The sequence below is a fragment of the Lepidochelys kempii genome, chromosome 22 (genome assembly GCF_965140265.1).
Source record: "Lepidochelys kempii isolate rLepKem1 chromosome 22, rLepKem1.hap2, whole genome shotgun sequence".
In the NCBI taxonomy this organism is placed as follows: Eukaryota; Metazoa; Chordata; order Testudines; family Cheloniidae; genus Lepidochelys; species Lepidochelys kempii.
In genome coordinates, this window is record NC_133277.1 from 7334479 (window position 1) to 7353083 (window position 18605).

Consider the following 18605-nt stretch of genomic DNA (forward strand, 5'->3'; position numbering starts at 1 on the left):
TGGGAAGCGGCTTTACCCTGTAGTGACTGATCCATTTAGCAGGTTGTATTTTACACTAAAGTAGATAGAGTCACCCTGTCAGGTAAGTGGCAAGGGCAGCACAGACAGGATTAACTCCCCCTCCCCCAAACAGAAAAATCAATAGCTTCTCAGGTAATACAGGAAGAAGAAGAAGTGGGAAAGGAAACACCTACTTCCTGATGGGGATGTTTAAGCAGAGGCAAAGCCTAAATAAAACAGCTGTCAAGCTGGATCAGACCAACAGTCCATCTCATTCAATATTCTGACCTCAACAGTGGCCAACAGCAGATACTTCAGGGGAATGTGGAAGAAATCCTGCAATAGTCCGTGATGGAATAACCGGCTCACAGAGAAATTTTCTTCCTGATCTTCAGCAATTAGAAATTGGCTTATGTCCTGAAGTGGGTGGCCTTCCAAACCTCGGGATTTTTAAGCCCTAACTGCAACAAATGTGGATATTCTTGTTATCCATATATAGTGATCAATCCTTCATTGAACCCTACTAGTCTTGGCCCCAGTGATATCTTACAGCATCAAGATCCACAGGTTAAGTGTGCTTTGTGTGAAAACACTGGGATTGACTGAAAGGGGCAGAGGTGGCAGCTACCAGGTAGCTGAAATCGTAAGGCCCGGCTACCTAGGAGCAATGGCCGAGAGTTCACCTCTGTTACCCAGAGGAGACAGACTAGGTTACGGAAAGGCTCTGAGACAGCCTCAGGGATAGGGGTAGAACTGCAAGTGCTACCAGGTATTCAGAAGACCGTAACGTTCTCTACCGTTCTATCAGTTTAATTAATAACCATCCTGCCTGTTTATAATTTACTGCCAACTCGTTCAAGTAATCACTCATCAGCCAACCCCAGCTGCTCAGTTAAGGGATGGGACAGCTACACTGCTTCTGCTCTGGCCAGCCCTATTTTCATGGATAAAAGTTTTGACTCTGTCATGCTACTGCCTTTTAGCAACATTAAATTCAAATCATCAGCAACAAGACAGTGTAGAACAGACTTGTACCTGGGCAAACGGGGTGCAACACTTGGTGCGGTTTCCACTGGACTGGAGGGATGGATAAGAGGTCAGAAAATATCATAATGCCAATCTAGAATTCCATGGTACGCCCACACCTTGGATATTGCTTGCAGTTCTGGTCGCCTCATCTCAAAAAAGTTATTTTAGACTTGGAAAAGGTACAGAGAAGGGCAACAAAAATGATTAAGGGTAAGGAACAGCTTCCATATGAGGAGAGATTAAAAAGACTCAGCTTGGAAAGAGATGACTAATAGAGGATATGATAGAGGTCTGTAAAATCATGACTAGTGTGGAGCAAGTGAATAAGGAAGTGTTATTTGCTCTTTTACATAACAGAAGTTGAAATGAAATTAATAGGTAGCAGGTTGAAAACAAACAAAAGGAAGTATTTCTTCACACAAAGCATAGACAATCTGGGGAACATGTTGCCAGGGTGGTTGTGAAGGCCAAAACTATAACAGGGTTCAAAAAAGAACGAGACAAGTTCCTGGAGGATAGGTCCATCAATGGCTATTAGCCAACATAGGGACACAGCCCCATACTCTGGGTGTCCCCAGCTTCTGACTGCCAGAAGCTGGGAGTAGGCGACAGCAAGATGGATCATTCGATGATTGCCTGCTCTGTTCATTCCTACTGAAGCGCTTGGCATTGGTCACTGTCAGAAGACAGAACACTGGGCTAGATGGACCATTGGTCTGACCTGGTATGGCTGTTCTTACGTTCACTTGACTGGCATGAAAAGGGTAAATCACAAATGTAAGATTGACACCTAGAGAGTAAGATGATAGAAGGTCTCACGTAACTAATTCTCAGCAAAATTCTATATTTTGTATTCCTCGTCGTTCCAGGAGATGGAGTTAAGAAATGGAACGGTTAGGTCGAACATTAGGAAAAACTTTCCTAATGGTGAGAGGTCTGCCAGGCTGTGGAACAGTCCCCAAAGGGAAATGATGGAAGCCCCATTGCTTAAATCACTGAAAACTGGACAAAATACAGGAAAATATAGTGTAGGGAACAAATCTGCCCCAGGAGGAGGTGGATGAACCAGATGACCTCATAGATCTTTTCCATCTCTAATTTCTGTGATTCTAGGAATTCCCAAAGGGAAGAAAAAAGTGGTTTACAGACCATGAACAGCTGAGAGCAGAAATCTCAGACTGCTTAGTGGGTACTATGACCAGTGGTGCCTGGGGCAGCCCTCACTGGAAATGCCAAGGTCAGGGCAGGCTGCACAAGGGACAGTAGATACTCCCAAGACCGGTGGGTAACACTGAAGTTAAACTCCCCAACCAGTCACAAACTGTGCTTCTGATCCCCCACACGGGTTACGAAGAAGCAAAAAAGAAATCACACAGCCCCCACTTTATTGTGTTCCAGCTCTCTGGTTCCCAATCAGCACCTAGGTCCAGTACAGTGAGAAGTTATTTAAAAAACTCTGCTCACATATACAAAATGTTCTTCTGACCCCAAAGGGTCAGCCACATTACCAGGTCAGTATAGGTCTGGCTTTTACCCAAAATACCATGCTGCCAGCCAATCCTTTAGTATCTAAAACTAAAGGTTTATTATAAAGAAAGAAGAAAGAAGAGAGATGTTAAACGGTAAAACAGTCAGACATATACAAAGACTTCAAAGTCCACATATCAGGTTCCTAGCAGTAGTTGTGAGTTTGCTGGTTTAAAAGTCCCTCTGGATCACACCCACAGCTTGGATGGGTCATTCAGTCCTTTATTCAGAGCTTCTGTTTGTATCTAAGTTCCTCCAGAGGTAAGAAACAGGATTGAAGACAAAATGGAGAAGATGCAGCTGCCTTTTATAGTCTTTTGCCATGTGGCCTGTGCTTCCTTTGTTTCCAACACAAACTGCCCAGCACATGGCTTGGAGGCCTTAGAGTTCTGTCCATAGGCATGCCCCTGCATGCTTTGCTGAGTCACAAAGTGTATCTGCCTTCTCTCAGTGGGTCAATTGTATAGCTGTTGGTCCTTAATGGCTAGGCAGTGCTAATGCCAAACTCTCTGGGCGTGTCACCCAGAAGCATAGGCCAAATTTGAAATACAGACATACATATCTATAACCCAAAATACAAAGGTGATACACATATAAATGAGATGATCAGATCTGGCAAATTATAACATTTTTTCAGATATCTTACACGGCATATCTGGCATAACTCATTGCAATTTTACAGTATTGATATTCATATCCACAGGTGTCCCCCAGATTCCATACAGCATCACCAGTACTGTAATGTTGGATGGGTTGGGAGGAGTTGTAACAATGACAAGGTGATCACGCTTTGCTGTACTTCCAGCATATTTCAAATTCTCGCCCAACATTTCAAAGCACTTTACAGAAACCAGCCAATCCCAAGTGAAACTGCACCAGTGAGCTATTGCTTAAGGCTTGATGTGCCCTCTCTGGGTGCTGAGAAACCGTGGACAAGAACGAGAAGAAAGAGTTATTCAGCCAGCCATCCTCTACTCCCAGTTAACTGGCAGCTGCCACACAGGGTACTCACACACACACACAAAAAAGGCCCTTAGAGCTAGGCTGTCAAACACAGCCCATCAAGGAGAACAACAACATAGCACATGGGTGGGACAGAGTCTTGTGTATAGGCAAGTGGGATCAATCATCAGAAGACACTGGTCCACAGGCAACTGGTGTTCACTGCAGACTTCTTCAGTCCCACCGGTGAAGCATCTTTCAGGCTTACAGAAGGGATTGCTTCCAGGTGCAGTCCAGGCAAGGTGTTCAAGCATTTTCAGAGGATTTTTTTTGACTAAATGCAAAAGCCCTCACCTGGATGCTGATTTGTGGATAGCATCTTGGTTGGAAACATAGCAAACACCCAAGGAAGGATATTAAAAAAAAAAAAAAGGCCTTGGAGAGATCAGAGCAGTGGGAACTGGTGGAGGTTAGGGGAGAGTCATAAATCATCATGGGTAACAAAGAAAACAACAGGGAGATGTACTCAATTAGCTGCACTGGCTTGTTAAAGGGAGTTTACTTTCATGTGTCTCTAACACTGTCCTCATAGGGCGCATTCATACACCCAAGAACCGTAGTTGCCACGGAGAGGGTGTCCAACACCTAGAGGCACCGTCCGAGACCAGGCAGAAAAGGATGGGGAAAGGAAGCATTATCCCCATTTCCCATATGGGAAACTGAGCCACAGAAAGATGACATGACTTGACATTCAGCATGGCTTACGCCACGCAAACATCTTTGACCATGTGCCACGGACAACTCCCTAGGCAACATTCTGTTACTGTTGGATACAAGGACCAAAGCCTCTATCATAAGTGAAGACAGACACTTGTCAGAAGAACTGTAAGTGTTAAGCAACCCCACAGCTCTTCTGACAGGGTATAGCAGATCCCAAATCTACAAGAGAGATGTCCACTGTCCTGGCTTGTCACAAGTCCATCATTTTGCTGGCTTTTAACTTGTAACTTCCATGGGCACAAATATCCACAGTGGTAACCTATTTCACTCCTTGAATCTACAATTAATAAAGGATATTTCAACATAATACTAACTTATTTCCTGTGACATCCACATGTTATCACTGAGGCCATCAGTTTAGCAGAATCCGAGAAAGGATTGGACATGAGAACATCCCCAGCTACCTTAGCTAGGATAACAATTTTTAAAGAAAATATCCTTATGCTCCAGGGAATGAGGCAACCACTCATCGCTGGGGGGTCAGGAAGAAACTTCCCTGAGGGACAGGTTATTCCATAATTGTACATTATGGGGTTCCTTGTACTTTCCTCTGGAATACCTGGTGCTGGCCACTGTCAGCGACAAGATAGTAGGCTACATGGACAATTAGTCTCATCCAGAATAACAATTCAGGGCAGGCATAACACAGCCATCTACAAGATGCCTCCATGATTATCCTCCTTTTCCTGGATTCATCCACCATTATTGGGCGCACTCCTCAAGTGAACGTCAAGTAGGCAGCTGAGTTGAGAGTTACAGTAAAGACATCCACCACAGCCCTCTGCGTCTGCCTGGTTATTCATAACAAGGGCACTGCCCCCATACAAGAACTCTGGCCCCAATCACTTTTCCGTAATATGACAGGCACTTTGCGAAGAAGTCAGAGGTTCTGTTATCATTGTAGCATCAGCAGACAGACAACCTACTCGTTAAAACAAGGTATCGGCGGGGTGATGAATTCCGATTTCAGGATAATGATAGTCTCAGTGAGGTAAAACAGGCTTGTGGCTGTTCAGACCGTGTCTTAGTCTTACAAAATTGCCCCAGGCAAAACATGGTAAAAATAGGACACTATGTTGAGCTGAGGGACAGACAGCAGCAAGGTGAAGCAAAAGCTTTTACTATGTTTCCATCAGTTTGCTATGTTTGCTATGTTTCCATCAGTAACAGAGGACCTTCCTGTTCATCTGAGCCTACCATAGACTCATGTCCCCATTTGCTTCCTCTGTGCTTATACCGCCAACTCCCATTCTCCCCACTCACACAGTAAAACCCTATTTATCTGAAAGTTCTGTGATCTGAGATGGTATCACGTTCCCCCCGATCACAAACACCCCCTCATGAACAATTGACATTAAACACTTCTGGTCAACCCATGCATCTGAATTAATTTCATTCCTCCACTTCCTTTCTCTACCTCTGTTCTATTCAAATACTTTACATTTTGCTCCATTTGTGACCACAACGTTAAATAATTTTTAAGGGATAACCAGGAACACAGCTCAAAAACATTGTTGCCAAGTGAATAATTGCTAACAAATAATGTATTATGCCAAATTGTACATGTTTTTCTTTTCATTAGCAGATGGTGATATTCCTGAATCTGAAGTTATTCACAAAAGTTTCCCTCTGTGTCAATAACCATCTGTCACAGCCTGGCCCAGTCTCATTCTCTGGACAGACACTAGTCTTGGTTTGGATCCAACCACTGGATCCCACATGCTTCCAAGCCCCTGGCTCTGGGTAACAACTGATCGCCCTTCCTAGCTCTGGGTCCCTCAAGTGCATGGTCAGGTGCAGATGCTGTTTCTGACACCCTTTTTGGGGAGTGGGACCCTGCAGCCTGGATGCCGAGACCCTGAAACCAGTGCCTCAGTCCTTCCAAGTCCCCCAGTTGCTTAAACATGTTTCCCCTTAGTCTGTCTGGCTGTGAGAGCTCTCGTTTCCTAGTTACAATGTGGTAGTAAATGAAGGAAACACAGGCTTAGCAAAGGAACTTCTCACACATATGTGCACACGCACACACATTGTACTCTTAAAGAAGCACAAGAGAATCACACGTCTATGGACACACAACAAACTCTTGAATACACTCTTCCTTAGGGTCCTCACAAAGTCAATGGCCCCGCTGGTAGCAAACCCATTGCAGATTAGTTGGTGGCCCCCTGATTTCTCTGTCACAGCTTCCCAGACACAGTCTCTCCACTAAGTGTGACGTTCCTACAACAAAATCCACGCTCAAAGGTGACATTCAAAATGGAGTTTGAAATATGTAGCATTTGCAAAACCAAAATGGATTCCATCAACGGACATAGACTTATCCCCCAAACTGTCAAGCAATTGTTTACAATACTTGATATTCAAGCTTCATGTGGCATTGGTTAGTTACATAGGTCACACGGTGTGGGTTTTGTTTGCTGGTTGGAAAACTCAGAACTAAAGCTGTGAATAGTGCAGCAAAATATATAATTAGAATTTTGCATTTATAGAATGGAGGATTCAAGCATAAAACTCACTTTCTTATTAATTTGTATTGCCATAGTGCCCCCCAGAGCCCCAGTCATGGCCTGGGACTTCATTGTGTTAGGCGCTGTACAAACACAGAACAAAGAGAAGGTCCCTGTTTTCAAAAGCTTACAATTTATGTATAAGACAAGAGACAACAGACAGATAGGAGAGCACAAAGAAACAATACTGGCTAGCAGGACTGGCAGTGGTCTCAGCACACCTGCTGCCTAACCAGTCACAAAACAGGATTCACACTAGGAATTCCCCTCGCATATTCCCAGGAAATGAACATCAAAAGCTCGCGAATGCAGCTGAATCTAAATTCGTTTTAGAACACAAATGAATGTCCACAAAACAGATTTTCCCCACTATTCGCCTGGCTCTAGCTGTTTCCTTAATTATATGAAGCACTTTTGCTAACATGCCCTGAACTTCAACTCCTAACTGTTTCGATGCCTTTGGGCATATAGAGCCCAACTTTCAAATGTAGGCAACGCAATAGGAAGTTCAAATTTTACGTTTGGGTGCTCACATTTTCATTTACCCATTCTATGGCTTTGTGGTGGCATCTACATGATCTTAAAATCTAAAGGGTGGATTTGGACACCCTATTAAGGCATACATTTGAAAACAGAGCCCCAGCATATATTCCTCAAAAGGGCATCCTCTCTGGAGGTGCATCCTAGGTCCTATGTGTTCCACAGGGAAGACATGGCATATGTACCTAGGCAGGTATTCAGGGGTGGCAGAGCCTTTCCAAAAGTGGGGGGGCCAGAGGCCCTCCCATGGCTCCGCCCTGCCCCTTCCGCCTGAGGCCCCAGACAAGCCAGAAGCCAGAGCAGGCTGGGAGCCATGGACCATCCACCTGCCAGAGATAGGGGTGGGGGTGTGTGTGTCTGAGAGCAGCCCCTGGCCTGTGTCTCCACCTTGCGGACCCCCCACCCAGGGCAGGTGGAGGGTTTGCAGCTCCTTACAGCTGCCCATGTGGCTCTCCCCGCCCCAGCTCCAACTGAGGGACAGGACCTCAGAACTGCAGCCCAGCCAGGACGTTGTGGGGAGCCACAACGCAGACCCTCCACCTGCCCTGGGCAGGGGGCACGGGGAGCGGAGACATGAGCTGGGGGCTGCTTTCGGCCCCCGCCCCTATCCCAGGCAGCGTAGCATGGCGCCCCATGCTGCCCGGGCTCCCCAGATGGGCTCCAGCTGCCAACCTGGCTGGGTGGGAGATGGGAAGGGAGGGAGGCCTGTGGTGAAAAGTGGACAGGCCAGGCTGTGACTTGCATGCTTGTAGGTTGGCTGTTGGTGTCCGGGCTGTGAACCACAACAGCATAGCATTGAAGGCAGCCAGAGTTGCAGAGTAGGAAGTGACACAATCCTTTATTGCTCTGGGTTGAACCCCCAAATGTCTCTCACAGTCATTGAAGGTAGTGATGTTATTGTAATGAATACTGTCACCAGCTGGGATTCCAAGAACCACCACAAAAATGAAGAGGGGGCTGGAGGGACTGACTCAGGAGAAAATGATTAAGAGGGGGTGAGGGAGAGAACATAACTGCTCATGATATACAGAGCAAATAAACATTACAGAAAGTGGAATTATTTAGGACAATAGAAGGGGGCGGGTATAACGAGGAGTCATGGGATGAAATTAGGAAAGGGAAAATTTAGGCTGAATATCAGGAAAAACTCCTAATGGTGAGACCTAATAGGTTGTGGAATAATTTCCCAAGGACAGAGGTGGAATCTCCACCCCAGGGTACATTTATAATTAGACTTGAGAAAACAATGGAGAGTGGAATATAGGAAACAATTCTCCAATAGCTGAGGAAAGGGATTAGATGATCTAATAGGTTTTATATCCCCCCCCGTTATTCCTATGCATCAAATCGTCAAGACCTTAGTCCTTATTCAGCATAGTTATTACTTCTAGCAGGATAAAGCCCATTGGCCCAGTCAGGATTGGGCCTTGTTGTGCTAGATACAATACAGACAGAGAAGTGGACATGGCTGCTTTCCTGACCAGCTTGCAATGTAAGAAGGGAGTTTTGCAATCTTAAGGAGGGTAAGATTTGGACGAGGGGTTCTGCCTTTTCACACCAGGTAGAACGTGCTCAGCAAAAAGCCAACAAGATCCCTGGCCTGAAGCATGCATCAGAGAACAAATGGGTACAAGATAGCGAACAGACCCAGAGTGAGATGTGCCCATGACAGCTGGCTAGAATGAGGAAAGCCCAGCAGCCAGGAGTTTGAAAGCTGGTCCAAGCATACAGGACAGCCTGGATAAAGCTGTGAAGTCAAGAGTGAGTGGAGGAGACAAATGGAGCTACCCTGAGACCCCTATGGTCTGAGTAAGGAGAAAATGGTGGCAGAGGTGGGAGGACGTAGGCGGGACCAGAACTGTGGAGATCAACTCCAATTAAACCAAGAACACACAGGGGTCAATACTTAAGTATGGAAAGTGGGGTTGGCCTCTCTGGAAATGCTTCCAACACAGAATCCTGTACCCGATGCCATCCAGTTATTTGCCACAAGAAATACAACCTAATCCTGACAATACATCCCAAATGGTAATACAAAGTTTCATTTGGATATAGGCCCTCTCCTCAATGTAGCTGTGGACTGTTTGAAGTGGGCATGGGAGTCAGGAGACGGTTTCTTTTAATACCTCTGCCACTGACTCACTTTGTGGCCTTGGGCAAATCATTTTGCCTCCCTGTACCTCTGTTTCCCTCTCTGTAAAATGGGATAATGATACTCTACCCACCTTGGTAAAGTATTTCCAGCTGAGAAAGTGCTAAGTGCTATTGTTATATCAGATGATCTTGTAGTAGTTCATGTTTGTAAATCAAGCAACACAACATCCCTTCTGAAGCAGGCAAATAGCCTTGCTTTACAGATGGGAAAACGTACAACAGAGGTGAAGAGACTTGCCCAGGGTGACTTAGTGAGTCAGTGACAGTGGTGGGAATAGAACCCTGAAGACCCAGGTGCCAGTCCCCTACTTCAGTTACTAGATTTTATTTGCTCAAAATGAGGATGGCTCAGCCAGCTGCAGAAATCTGGACGAATCGCCTCTTCCCCCTTACCCCCCTTCCAAAGGGACATATTTACATACAGGTGGAACGAATACAAAGTACGTCCCACATTATGGAACCTACGATAAGTACTAGAGCCCTGAAGAGTTTCAATCTGGATCTGAACTTCCCCAAAACGCAGGGGTGTTCTCTGACAGGCTGAGTCAAACTGCTGTGCCTACAGAGAAGGGTCAGCTGAAAAGATTGCAACTATCCAGGCACTTATATGGCCTCCGTCAACACAGTACCTGAGCCTCTCACAAAGATGAATTAATGTACTCTTGCAATAGGCCAGTGAGGCAGAAAAGTTGTCTCCCCAGGTTACTGATGGGCGGGGCGGACTACATGAAGGCACAAAAAGGTGAAAACACTTGCCCAAAATCACTCAGGGAGTCAGGATCAGAGCCAGGAGTGGCACTCGGGTCTCCTACCTCCTAGTCAAGTGTCTAAACCACAAGATCAACCTTTCCCTCAGACCATTGGGTACTCAGATCGGGAGCTTCTGTACTGGCCTATTGCTAGGCCAAAGCCCAGTCCATGTCCTATGAAGTCATCTCTGCCACCGCAATTGCATTTGATGTCCCTTTTTCCTCCATCGTTTCAAGGGAGGCATAGAACATGTCCTAAACCTCGCTACGAGATCTGGCTTCTGCTCGCCAGCGTTACTTAGAGCTGTTGCTGCTGCTTGGGAGGTTGGGAAGGGAGAAGGGGGACTCTTGTACACACACCGTTTGAATATGAACCACACAGAAGAGGTTTGTATTTCCTGAATGGAAACGAAACCCCTTTGTATGGGTTGGAGATTCAAGGGCCAAACTGTTCCCCTCTGACTCTTTTTCTTTTTTCCCCTTGGCTTTTTATTCTATCCCATGTGAGATATCTGGTCTGAAGTTTACAGGTCACAGTTTGCTTTGGCATTGGATGGATTTTGGAGCCCACCGGGTTTAAACACTATTTTATGAATTGAACCAAGTCCTTCTTTCCTGCCATGCTTCAAATTAAGATTTCCACATATGCATTTAATAGAGATTCACTTGAGTAAAACACTTATTACATGTTCACTAAAAATCCACCGACAAAACGGAACACCCTCGTTGAGGATTAACAAATCTATAATTCAGTGGATCCATGGCAGCTGTTCAACTGCAACACAACGGTCATGTCATAATCTGTTCTTTTATTAAGATAACTGCCTTATTAATGGTGATTAAAGGGCTAACGCTTCTGCACGTATACAATGCCTTTCGCTGAAGGTCCTCAAAGCAAATCACCGAAGTGGGTTTTACAGAGGAAGAGGCTAAGTACATCTGTGCAGTTCCTGGGAGGGTACTTCCCAGCATGACACACATGCTAGCTCTGCTTGAGCAAGTGCACTAAAGAGCAGTGTAGCTGGGGGTAGCAGGAGCAGCAGCTTGGGCTAGCTACCTGTGTACAAATCCCCCCCAGGGCCCCCGGGTACGTACTAGGGCGACTGGCCCAAGATAGCACCGCGAGTTAGTGGCGGAGTCAGGAAATAACCCAGGTGACTTGGTTCCCAATCCCCTGCCCTAATTACTACATGTTACCTTTAAGGAAGTGTAACCTGGAGGTCTAAGGAAGGATGGCTTATAGCACTGGACTGGATCTCTGCAGATCTGGGTTCACCTCCTAACTGTGCGGCAGACTCCCAGTCTAACTATGTGCTGGTCACTTCATCTACACAGAAAGACAGTGAGGGGAGAATGAAAGTATTTTTATCCCCATTTTATAGGTGGGGAACAGGGAGAGATTCAGGGACTTTGCCAAAGTCACACAGGGCAGGGAATTGAATTAGTTCAGTGCCTTAAGCACAACGACTTGCTCAGAGGTACAGAGTCAGTGGTGGAGTCAGAAACAGAGTCCAGGGTCACATTTTTTAAACAGAGCACAGCATGCAGCAGCTCTCATCAGGACCCTTCTGGGCAGGGAAAGATGTGACCCTTGCTACTGAGCTCTTTCGAAAATCTAGCCCCTCATTCTGGTGCCTAAATAGAAGCTGAATTTTGAAAATTTGGCTCAAGGAGTGTAGGCTCCCAGTCCTATGCTTAGTACACTAGAGCCTGCTGTTCTCCTAGGGTCCCAACAGTCAGTCATTAGAACAAGAAACTGTGTCACCCTTCCTTCAGGCTGACCTTCCATCATGAGAGACACCAGAAGTTCCTGCTTGGGCTACAGGGCTCAGTGATGACATAATTCTCGCACTAAATCTAAACCATATTGCAATGCTTGGCTGAGTTTGCAGAGTTTTTTCGTCCTAGTTCCCAGATTTTTTTGGTAACAATGATATTTTAGGTTTACAAAAATAAAAATACCTCCTAACCTCAGCACTAAGGTTTGAAGATGCTCTTCCATGTATGGTAAAGGCAACTGCCCCGTTCCAAAGGTCATACAGAGAGTAAAGAGACTTAGGAGGGGTAAATTACTATTTGACACAAGACAATAGCCTTTATTGTAGCCCTGGGAGTTGGCCTATGAATACACTTGGGCACTCTCCCAATTATTTGAGTATGAAGCGAAATGTTTTGCCAAAGCCCTATAATGGGCTGCAGATTTTGATATTAATTAATGGTTAAAGCATTTGTAAAATGTACTACGTTTGGCTGGAAATTGCGTCACATTTCCCTTGAGATATTTCATCCTTCTCAACAGAGATTCTCTGACCATTTGCTGTCCCTTTTAATCACCATTCTGAATGTGGCTTTCCCGCAAATCCGACTGACCCTTTCCCACCTGTGCAGCAGGGACGGTCAGGCCTGGACTACACAGCTATTGTACTGGTATATAACTAAGTCAGTTAGTGGTACTGATAGTTATACTGGTACAACCCCTACTGCACACATAATACCAGCATAGGTTATTCCCCTTCCTCTACAGAAATAAGCAGTTTGGTGTCCCCTGGAAGTTGGAGCCAAGGGCAGCTGCCCTCTCACCCACCCCTAGAAATGGCCCTTATCTGCACACACAAAAGGAGGCTTGTACCGCTTCAACTGTAGTTAACGCAGTACAACTTTTGTATGGTGATATGGTCTTACTAGCCAGTCCTTACAAACTAGTCCTTACAAACAAGGAGGGATTCTTTTCATCCTGCATCGTGTGTTTAGATACTATAATAGTGGGTACTTTAAAAATACCTTCGCAATCTAGGGCCTGATTTGACAAGTGCACTGAGTACCTGGCAGCTCCCATTAATTTCACTGGGAGATGTAGATTTTCAGCACCCCTATGAGCCCAATGTCCAATTCCGGTTGAAATCAATGGAAAGTAGTGACAACAGGAGTTAAATTCAGCTCAAAATCAGGCCCATAGTTAACCCATTCCCTTGTCAAGCAAAAACGAAGAAAAATGGGTCCAGATAAGCCACTTTTCTGCAAACACTTAAGGATTATTAAGAGACAATACTAGGACAGGGAAAAGACTGGGATCCCAAAGAACTAAAAAACTATAGCAACTTAAAACGAGTCTGTCTCTCGAGAGCAGGGAGTTGTTTGTAGGAACCGGATTGAGACACACACCTGCTGGGGGTGTCTGAAGAAGTTAGGTCTGCCTTTTTCTCTAAATGCTTTGTTCCTATTGTTAAAATAAACAGTGCATTGGTTTCAGAAGCCTGTTTTGTCACTGTACACCACTGGTCACAGAGAGGCACCTGGGCCTATACCCATGACCGCTACTATTCCCTTATGCAACTGAAGACAGAAAGGCATCTTAGTCATTAGCAATGTCCACTAATCCCCTCTAGGACTAGTCTAAATTAGCAATGACCCTTCTACAACATTTTGCAGGTACATTTTGATCCATTTGTTTTGCATGACCCTCTGAGCATTCAAAGTGCTTTTCCATCAAATTCTAAACTTTGCCACCCTTTCCACAAATCCCCTCTCCCTCCTCCCCTGCCCCAGGTCAGCTTGCAAAATTCTCCTCTTCTAGCTCATGATTTTGCCCATTCCAAATGTCACACAAGACCTGTGGCTGCCATTTGAGCATTTTTGGCATGTAGAGATATAGAACAACATGTACAAAAAGCCTACACAGATTAATATGGGAAGTACACACACACAGATGGGGGTTGACAAAATGTACACCTTTCAGACAGAATTTCAGGCATCCCAAATGAGCGAACCAAGTTTGAAATCACATCTTAAATTGTTCTTGCTGTTGTCATGGTGTGTCAGACAAGCCAGCCAGTATTTCCAGCAGCATTACTGATCCTTATGATCCATACACTATGACCACAAGGGCAACAAAATTTTAAAAAATGTAGATTCAAGGGTGCTGGAACGATTTGTATAGTGGGGGTACTGAGAGCCGTCGAACCAAACTGTAAATCCTGTATATAATGGAAACCACTTCAAGCCAGAAGTGTGGCAGCACTCATATGCAGATTTTAAACTAATAAAACTCTATTGTACATAAACGCACAGAGTCTACCAGCCCCGCATCCTAAACAAACTCCAAGGAAACCTAGGCACCTCAAAAGATTCAGGTACACTTTGGCCTTTAACTTCAATCCTACCTTTTATTGTCTTCTCATTGGCTGAATAGTCCCATGATCTGGAATCCTTGCTCTCTCCCAGCTAATGTTTTGTGGGAGGCTGCCAGGCGAGATCGCTGCTCCAGTAAAATCTTGGGCTGTCTTCAGGGTGAGGAGACATTAAACAACCTTTCTCTCTACTGCATCAGAACACCCAGCTGCTGCTTCTGCCTCTGAAAAAGAAAGTCATTATGGCTTCTACTAGCCCATTTGACCACAGGAGATATGCGCAGCCAATCAGGTAACCAGAACCAGTACCATGGGACTCAGCCCAGTTCTAAATGGAAGGAAGGAATGGAGAAAGTTAAGGCATAGGCTTCTATCTGCATTGTCCCCTTTCACCCATTTGGGTCGGGGGGACTCAGTTTTTTTTAAAAGATTTTTCCTCTTTACAAGGTTGTTTTTTTAAAAAAAAACAAACAAACCATTTTTACCTCTCCTTTCTTTGCATTGTTCTCCAGTTCTTCCTTGCACTCCAGGCTTTGGCTGAATGTAGGGAAATTGCTGGATTGTTTAACTTCAGTGAATAGCTAGCAAAAAAACCCCAAACCAGTCTTGTTTGCATTTTCCCATGCAGCCAGATTGCATGTTCCTTTTTATCTTTTGCATTTCTCCTTTAGGTGGGACTATTACAGTAGGCTGGTCAGTTTGGCTTTCTGGGTATCCCACAGTAACTCAGTGTCTGGGATGCAAAACAAAACACAAAACCTGCACTCCACCCCAAAACCTCTGTTTTCATTTCATTAGGTGTTTTATGTTCATTAAAACATTTCATTCCATATTTGTTTGTCTAAACTTCCAAATTCTACTTTTTGTTTTCTTATTTATTATGCAGATTTTTTTTTTCAAAGCAGGGCAGGAGATTGACTATCCACTCTCATTAAAATTAGCAAGAGAAGTTGTGGCATTGAAGGCAGTGTAGCCCAGTGGATAGAGCATTAAACTAGGAGTCAGGTTAGCTGAGTTCTCTCCCTGGTACTACTATGTGACCTTAGGTATGTTATTCCCACCCAGGGTCTGTCTTGTGTATTTAGATTCTAAGCTGTTTGGAGCAGTGACTCTGTTATTACGCATACAATACAGCACCTAGGACAACAGGGTCCCAGTATCCATTATGGATTTGGGATGCTATTGTAATACAATACAAAGAATAAATCCCCCCAACAGCTAGGAAATCTTATAACTGCAAAACCTTAAACTGGGTCCAGCCTTACTGGTGAACACCTGTGTAAATTAGGAAGCCTCCCACACAGCCAGTTCTGTATTAGTCTAATTGATTAGAAACACCTGCCTGTATTTCAAGCCCCTGCATGAGCAGGGTGGGAGGGAGGACAGAACAAAGGGGACATTACCCCCTTCTATGGCACAGGAATCACACGTCTGTGCCTCAGTGAATGGGCCATGGCAAGGTTACAGCTCAGACACACAATCGTCCCTCAGTCACACTGTCTGGCCTTGGCCTGGTTGTCACTGGGACACGTGCCCCTCCCCTGGCCAAGTGCTTCTCAGCAGTTCCCCTGGGACACAGTTATGTCTCATCACACAGAGCTCTGCAGCCTCCCGGCCTATTTCACCCCTGAGAAACTAGGGAGTCCCTGGCCAAAGTGGCTCTCCCACAGGCAGGACAGCGGCTGCCCATTCCGAAGAAGAGAGGGGAAAAAAAGAAAAAAGAAACCAGCATGACAGCCTGGACTTTCCTAAGTTTAGGCACCTGCTCCCAGAACACCCCGTTCTATGGCCCATTTTTCTTAGCAGATGTGGGGTAGGTGCTCTGTGCTGCGTCCATATGGGTAGAGTCCCACAGGATCGCTCTAGGGGTCATCCAGGACTCTTTGCCTAGACCCGCCCCCCCACACACACACTTTTGGCTGCAGAGATACAGTGAAAGTTGTGGGCTGTGTGGGTCTATGCAGACAGGTGCTCTAAACATAAGTCCATAGCCACAGGCCAGCTGGGGACCATGCTCCTGATAGGGTCTCTCTAGGCAGGGAACTTGTGGGTAGTTGGGGGGGGGGGGAACATATGGGGAGCCAGAGGAAGGAGGAGGTATGGCAGGGAGTCAAAAGGGGAAGGGCAGCCAGAGGTATGGGAGCATCGAGGGAACAAGGGACGTATTGCTGGGGAGGAACAAGAATTAATTTGTTCTCCAGCTTTAGAGGTGTTCCACCTTTTGAAGTGTGATAGCTTATCACACTGCAGCTGGTTAGTTTGTTCCTTCATATAGTCATGTGCAAGGTCCTTAGTCCATACTGGGGCCTTTTCCCCATTTAGCAATATGAAAACAGTACAGTGGTCATAACCCGCTGGTTCAGAACCCTGGCTCTAACAGAGTACTGGATGGGTACTCAAACTCGGGAAACAGCTTCTCTTCTCATGACTCTGGGTGTGATCTTGGACAAGTCACTTTGCCACTCTGTGCCTCAGTTTCCCCCACTGTAAAATGGGGACAATGATCCCGCTCTCCTTTGCAAAGTGCTTTTGAGATCTACAGAGGAAATGCATTACAGAGAGCGGAGTATTATTATTTCCCCCCCAGTGCACTGATTCCAATATTTTCTTAACAACACCTTTTCCTCACTTCTAGATCATAGGCTAGAAGGCACAAAATAAGAGATGGCCCATTAGGATGGATGGATGGGTCACCCTATAGTGTGGCAAAATCCTACAAAGCTGAATTTGACCTTGCAGGGTCCATGACCGCACGTGGTGGCATCAGACACACAGGCCTGTGGTCAGGCAGGACGAGAAGCTGGATTACAATTGCCACAACAATAGCAAGGGAATGCATGTTACTGGCAAAGGAAACTACCATTCCTATGCTGCCATGGAAAGGGGAGTGTAAATTAGTGGTTGGAGCTTGGGAGTTGGGAGTTGCAGGCCCTGTGTTCTGGCTCTGACACTAACCGCAGGCTTCAGTGTTTCCATGGTAACAACACTACTTACTGCACCTTTGCAAGGTGCTTTGAGCTCCCTGGGATAAAGGGCATGAGGTAAAGGCAGAGGGTTCTTAGTGTTTTGGGATATCTTGGCTTTATGAGAATAAACTCAAAAGAAAGGCAAAAGCCCCTCTAGTCAATTAAATTAAAGGCGCAAATACCCCTAATTACCACAAGATGCTCCCCAAGTCAGACAGCAGCTCCTCAAGCAGATGTGCTCACATTCTATTTCCTCAGCCCCCAGCTTGCGTGGGCAGATTCCAGCACCAGCCACTAAATAAAAATTGTCTAACAAGTGTCGACATTGAGATACTGCCTTGGCTTTCGGTCCCTGCATTTTTCCCATCCTCTGGGCCAAGTTGCAAACATTTTGTCTGCATTATTCACAACAGAAAGAGCTTGTTTAAAAAAAAAAAAAGTCCATAAAAGCAACTGCTCGAAAGGAGAGTTTGCATTCCTTGAAGTCCTTCTGTGTTGTAGGAGACCTGCAAAGGCGTAGATTTGATTTTCTACAGTGAAAACCCCCAGCAAACTCTGCTTGCCCTACAAAGAACTCATGCAGAGTTCAGTTGGGAACATGTAATCCCAGCAAGGTTTTCACATTGATAAACTTGTGATTAACTTTTGTTTAAATATAGTACGTCAGTGCAGGTTGTTAAGAGTGACATCCCTGATGGCTAATAGCCTCTATTATTATTATTATTTGTATTCTTGTACCACCTACAGTCCCCAGTCATAGAACAGGACCTGATTGTGCTAGGTGCTGTACAAACACAGAATTGGGACAGCACGGCCAGCAGCAGATCAAACTGCCCCCTGACTCCTTCTCCAATGTGCCTTTCAGGCCACGGTTAAGCATGGGTGAGCAACTCCAGCACCCAGGCCTATTTGATCTTTGATCTCCCTGGTGATATGGCCAACAAAGTGAACACCCGTCATAGTGGCGATTTTGACAGCCACCTTTGAGTGCTTCTGGGGCAGCATCATGGGGAGCACTGGAAAATGCTGATTTGGATAATGTTCTGATACAGGGCAGGGCAGGCGTGGCCTGGGCTATACACAACATTGTATGACCATAATTGAATAAGTAACTAAAGGTGTGATTTTAAACTGATTCAGTGAAACTGGTGCAAAACCCTTGTGGGAATACACACAAATTAGTTTCAGTTTGGCTCATAGAGGTTTAGCTTGCAGTGATAAATTTAAAGGTGCAAGCTAAACCTATATAGCCCATTTAAAACTGATTTGTGAGCATCCACACAA

The 18605-nt window shown here is 45.4% G+C and overlaps 1 protein-coding gene across 3 annotated transcripts in view; it reads right to left on the minus strand.

Annotated features, from left to right (window-relative positions):
• ZBTB44 (zinc finger and BTB domain containing 44) overlaps positions 1-18605 on the minus strand; it is a 154275-nt gene that overhangs the window by 59676 nt on the left and 75994 nt on the right. For all 3 annotated transcript variants that reach the window (XR_012155950.1, XR_012155952.1, XR_012155953.1), the window contains one exon: positions 14389-14579. The gene's annotated coding sequence lies outside the window, so the exon portion shown is untranslated. The remainder of the gene's footprint in view (positions 1-14388; positions 14580-18605) is intronic.